This window comes from Pteropus vampyrus, unplaced genomic scaffold (genome assembly GCF_000151845.1).
Source record: "Pteropus vampyrus isolate Shadow unplaced genomic scaffold, Pvam_2.0 Scaffold28, whole genome shotgun sequence".
In the NCBI taxonomy this organism is placed as follows: Eukaryota; Metazoa; Chordata; class Mammalia; order Chiroptera; family Pteropodidae; genus Pteropus; species Pteropus vampyrus.
Window position 1 is genome coordinate 2202889 of NW_011888809.1, and position 6003 is coordinate 2208891.

At 34.7% G+C, this 6003-nt stretch overlaps 1 pseudogene; it reads right to left on the minus strand.

The window, feature by feature from the left end:
* Positions 1-2947: 2947 nt before the first annotated feature.
* Positions 2948-3066, minus strand: LOC111737564 (annotated as a pseudogene).
* Positions 3067-6003: the final 2937 nt, after the last annotated feature.

A 6003-nucleotide genomic window follows, 5' to 3' on the forward strand; every position in this document is an offset into this window, starting at 1 on the left:
ATATAATAAAATTCTTATATGAAAAGCCCATAGTGAACACCATACTCAATGGCGAAAGACTGAATGCTTTTTCTCTAAGATCAGGAAGAAGAGAAGGATGCCTGATTTTGCCACTTTTATTCAAAACAGTACTGGAAGTTTTAGCCAGGGGAATTAAGCAAGAAAAAGAAATAAAAGGAATCCATATTATAAGGGAAGAAATAAAATTATCTCTATTTGTAGATAATATGATATTACATGTAGAAAACTCTAAAAATACTACCCCCAAAAAACCTGTTTAAAGCTAATAAATGAATTCAGCAAAGTAGGAGGATATGAAGTCAGTATGCAAAAATCAGTTGCATTTATATACACTAATAATGAACAATCTGAAAAAATTACAAAAACAGTTCCATTTATAATAGCATCAAAAAAAAAAAACCTTAGAAACTAGCTTAACCAAGGAGATAGAAAACTCGTACAACAAAAACTTTAAAACATTGTTGAAAGAAATTAAAGAAGATATAAATAAATGGAAACACAGCCTATGTTTGTGGATTGGAAGACCTAATATTGTTAAGATGTCCATACTACCTAAAGAGATCTACAGATTCAGTGCAATCCCTATCAAAATACCACTGACATGTTTTGTAGAAATAAAAAAAAATCCATTAATAAATTCATATCGTATCTCAAAGGACCCAAATAGCCAAAACAATCTTGGAAAAGAAGAATGAAGCAGGGGGACTCACATTTACTGATTTCAAAACTTATAACAGAGCTACCATAATCAAAACAATGTGTTTCTGGGTAAAGACATACAGACAAAATAATAGAGAACCTACACAATAACCTCACATATACAGACATATGACTTTAGACAGGGATTTCGATGGAGGAAAAGATAGTTTTTTCAACAAATGGTGCTGGAAAAATTGGATATCTACATGCAAAAGAATAAAGTTGGACCCTAACCTTAATGTTCAAAAATTAATTCAAAATGAATCAAACACCTAAGTGTAAGACTTTAACGTATAAAATTTTTAGAAGAAAACATAGGGCAAAATCTTTATGACATTGGATTTGGCAATGATTTATGGGATATGACACCAAAGGCACAAGCACCAAAATGAAAAAGAGACAAATTGGACTTAATGAAAATTTTAAAAATTTGTGCATCAAAAGATAATAGCAACAGAGTTAAAAGGCAACCCACAGAATGGGAGAAAATATTTTCAAAGCATTTTGAAATAATCTGTCTGATAAGAGATTAATAACCAGAATTATAGAGAACTCATAACTCCACAACAACAACAAAACAAACAACCTAATTGAAAAATGAGCAAAGTACTTGAATAGACATTTCTCTAAAGAAGGACAAATGACCGATAAGCACACAAAAAGATGCTCAACATCACTAATCATTATGGAAATCCAAATCAAAACTACAATGAGATACCACCTCGTACTTATTAGTTTAGCTACTATAAAAAAAAAAAAAGAGAGAGAGAGAAGATAGCAAGTGTTGGTTGGCAGGGATGTGGAGAAATTGAAATCCCTGTATATCGTTGGTGGAAATATAAAATGGTGCAGCTGTTGTGGCAAACATTTTGGTTCTTCAAAAAGTTGAACAGAATTACCATGTGCCCCTGCAATTCCACTCTTAGGTATATACGCAAAATAATTGAAAATAGAGACACGGATACTTGTGTGCCAATATTCATTGCAGCATTATTCACAATAGACAAAAGGTGAAAATAACCCAAACATCCATCAGGAGATGAAACGATACACAAATTGTGGTATATACACACAATGGAGTATAATTTAACCATGAAAAGGAATGAAATTCTGATACACACTACAACATGGAAGAACCTTGAAAACATGATGCTAAGTGAAATAAATCAGACACAAAAGGACAAATGCTGAATGATTCTACTTTTACGAAATATCTAAAATAAGCATATTCAGAGACAGAAAGATTCGAAATTATCAGGGGCTGGGGGAATGGGGAGAATAAGGAGTTCTCGCTCAACAGGTACAGAGTTTCTGTTCAGGGTAATGAAAAAGTTTGAAAATAGATAGTGGTGGTGAATCCAGAACATTGTGAATGTAATTAATGCCACTGAATTGTACAATAAAAATGGCTAAAATGGCAAATTTTATGTTAGGTATATTTTACCACAATAAAACTTGTGAAAAAAATAGAAAAAAAGGATGAAATTATGGCCTCTATGCTGCTATTTATTATTCCAAGCCTACTGCCTTTCTCCAGATTACCATTAAATATTTGCTTAGAACTGCAGTTTATAAGATTTATATGGGACTTGGTTGTAAAATAGTCCAGCAATACTGTAGTGTTATAGAAACTTTGGCATATAAGGTAGTGTTTCCTAAAATATAGTCTAAAGATCACTTGTATCAGTTTTATCAAGATCCCCAGATGCTCGATAAAATGCAGACTCCTGGCTCCAACCAAGACCTACCAAACTGGAAATTTTTAGAGTGAAGCCTATGAATTTGCATTTTAAACATGCTCCCAAAGAGAAATTATACTTAGCTTTTAGGCAATAGTGCTTACGTGCAGTTGGTTAGGTTCTCAAAATTTTGTGAGAAGGGCCCGCTCCTGATGCTCCTGGAAATTTGGAAAAATGGAACACTTGAGACATTTGAGCAGAATTAACCCAACTCTGGATTAGCTGAAGGAGTAAATAAGACCCCTCTATCTAGATTGAACAGAATAAGATAGAAAAGGGAGAAGGAAAGTATTTTCAAAATATTTGAGAATTTTAACTTAGGAGTTGAATAAGGGAAGGGTGGTTGCTGCGTTCTGCTTTTAGGATGAAAAAATTGGCGTGCTATATTTCCTACATCGTGCTTATTGTGCATGCAACCTTGTCTGATGAGTTTGGTTTCAGCATCATACAGTATAATTTTATTTATTTTATTTTATTTATTTTTCTAATGCCTACAGCACATGGTATTCCAAGGTGGTCTCCCATCCAAGTACTAACCAGGCATGACCCTGCTTAGCTTCCAAGATCAGACGAGATCCAGCATGTTCAAGGTGGCATGGCCATAGACCATACAGAATAATTTAAAATGAGATAAATGGAAATTCCTTCTCAAGTAGTAGGTAGCTGTGGTTTCCAAACCTTAATGTGCATACGAATTGCCTCAATCCCAAAAATTCTGAGTCAGAAGATTTGGAGCAGGACCCAGAAATCTTCATTTTAAATAAACACTTTAGGATATTCTTAGGCAGGTGGTCCACAGAACACACTTGGAAAACCACTTGGGTTGCACTTGATAGAATTTCCTGACCTAGCTTTCTGGCTCCCTGGAGAAAACCTCAAAAGAACACTTGTAAAAGGGCTGAACTACCCATTTCATAAGTCCCAAGTGGAGAACTAGCAAAGACTGAAGAAATAAGTTGCATTAAGGTGCAGACAGGACACTAATATTCAGCTTAGCTCCCTGGAGAGAGAAAGCAACAGCCTGGGCTTCCTAACTTTAACAATAGAACACCCACCTCCCTGCGCCCCACACAATTTGCCAGTCAGTCGCGTATGCACACTCTAACCAGTAGGGGGAGCCCAAGGATTTCCACACACAAACTCCATTCCAGAAGAGGAAGAAATCTGATACGGGTCAAGAGCACTTTGGGGCTTTATTTTGCAAAGGGTTGAGCAAAGAATAGAAGGAACTAAAATGTTAAAGAATTTGCTTACACATGGACTGTCCTTTCCTTCTGGCTCCTATTTATGTCTTTGCATCTTAAAAAGTGGTTCTCTGAGGTAGCCTGCGGCTAGGTTTGCCAAGGTTGTTAAAGAAAAAAATCATTCTAACAATACTGTGTTGTATATTTCAAAGTTGCTAAGAGAGTAAATCTTAAAAGTTCTCAGCACACCAAAAAAAAAAAAAAGTACTGTGTGAGCTGATGGATGTGTTAACCAACCTTTTCGTGGTAATCATTTCATAACATGTACGTGTATCAAATCATCATCTTGTACACTGTAAATCTATCTAATGTTATGTGTCAACTATATCTCAATAAAACATTGGGGAAGAGGAGGAAAAATTATCCAGACTTTTGTTAAAATGGTAAGGAAGACCAGTTACCAAAGAGTCATGGGGATGTAAAGTACGGCATAAGAAATACAGTCAATAATATTGTAGTAACTATAGGACCAGGTTGGGTACTAGACTTATCAGCGGAATCACTCAGTAAATTATATAAATGTCTAAGCACTATGATGTACACCTGAAATTAATATAATATTGAATGTCAACTGTAATTAAAAAAATAAATTTAAAAAATTTTAAATGGTAAGGAAGGCTTTATTCAAGACTATTGCATTAGGTGTCAAAACTACTACAATAGGAAGAGAGATCAGGCTCAATTCTGAATATAATAAAAGCAAATGGGGATTTACAACCAAGGAGCAGAGAGAGGGGTTTGTAGATGAAAACTTACTAAGTGGAGACATCAAGGATAGGAGAATTTGCTAAATCAATTTAGAATTCTTGCTGAAGGCAGTCCAAGCACTCAGATGTCAAATGTAGGGGATGAGGAACTTGATTAGATATTGAGGGTGATCAGATATTCAGTGTGGGGGATTCTCTCTAAAGTGACTAGGCAGGATTCTTGCTAAAACGGGGCTGTGCAGGCCTGGTAAGGAGGCATGGAGTAAGACCAAAGTTGAGACCTAGTTGAGAAGAAGGAGTCTGACTAAAGTTTGGTCAGGATTTACAAAGAAAAGATTCTTTTTCCTCTTGGTTTTCCTTTTCTATTTTTTTTTCACCCTTCCCAGGATAAGACTAAAGTGTGGCCCTGAAAACAAAAGACCTGAGGGGCCTGCTTTTTACCTAGACCTTGATCTTGAAGTCCCGGATGGCTTGGCAGATGATTAGAATGAAAATCAGACCGAATTCCAAGTCTGCAAAAGAGCAAATAATGTACTATCCTCCATTTATATATTTTTCTGAGTTCACAAACAACTAAACTTAATATAAAACTGAATATACAGTAAAATACATACACATATATCCTGGAAACTATGTATCTAAATACTAAAGTCCTTTTATTTTTCCAGACTTACAAAATAGATTGAAGAATATTCTCAAACTTAGTCTAAGACTCCCTAGAATATGTCATAAAAAAAATTAAATAGTTTATAGGGTAATCCCATTATGAAGAATGTCTTGTGTATGCTTTTCCACTCAGTGTACAAGTAGAGAAAGTCTAGGATGTGCTGGTTATCTCATTACTTGAAATAAACTAAATTTACAAAGGAGACTGTCTGCTCCCTTTAAAGATAAGAAAAAGATTTGGCAAAGCTAAATAACCTGTCCAAGGCAAAACTGTTGGAAAAGTAGACCAGGAGTTTAATTGAGATCTGACTTTAGAATCTTATTAAAAATTATTTCTATCATTTTAAAGAAACATATTTTAAACTGAAATGGGATCTTACCCTATGCTTTATAACCTATTTGTTCCAGATGATATGCCATGAATGATCTCCTACTTCATAACCTTCTAATTCAATATTTTTTTTTTCATAAAACTTTTATACTTCTGGGAAAAAATGGCAGTTTGAAAAGACATGGTTGATTCCTTTCCCTCCCAACTCCAAAAGTTAAAAAAAAAAAGTCCAAAGACATGTAAAGCAAGGGAAAATCTGCATCAGCACTGAAGAGAAGCATCCAAATATCAGACACTTTGAGAAATTTTACTAGATTTAGGGCAAATTGTTTTAGCTTAAAGAATATCCAGGTAGGATTGCCAGACTTAGCAAAGAAAAATACAAGATGACCAGTTAAATTTGAATGTTAGATAAACAATTTTTTAGTATAGAAATTAAACTATTGGCTCATGCAATATTCATTGTTTATCTAACATTAAAATTTAACTGGGTATCTTGAATTTTGTCTGGCAATCATATCCCAGAGCCCATTCATAGCATCCCTGAAGCAACTTCAGGGAAGGAAGGAAGGAAGGAAGGAAGGAAGGAAGGAAGG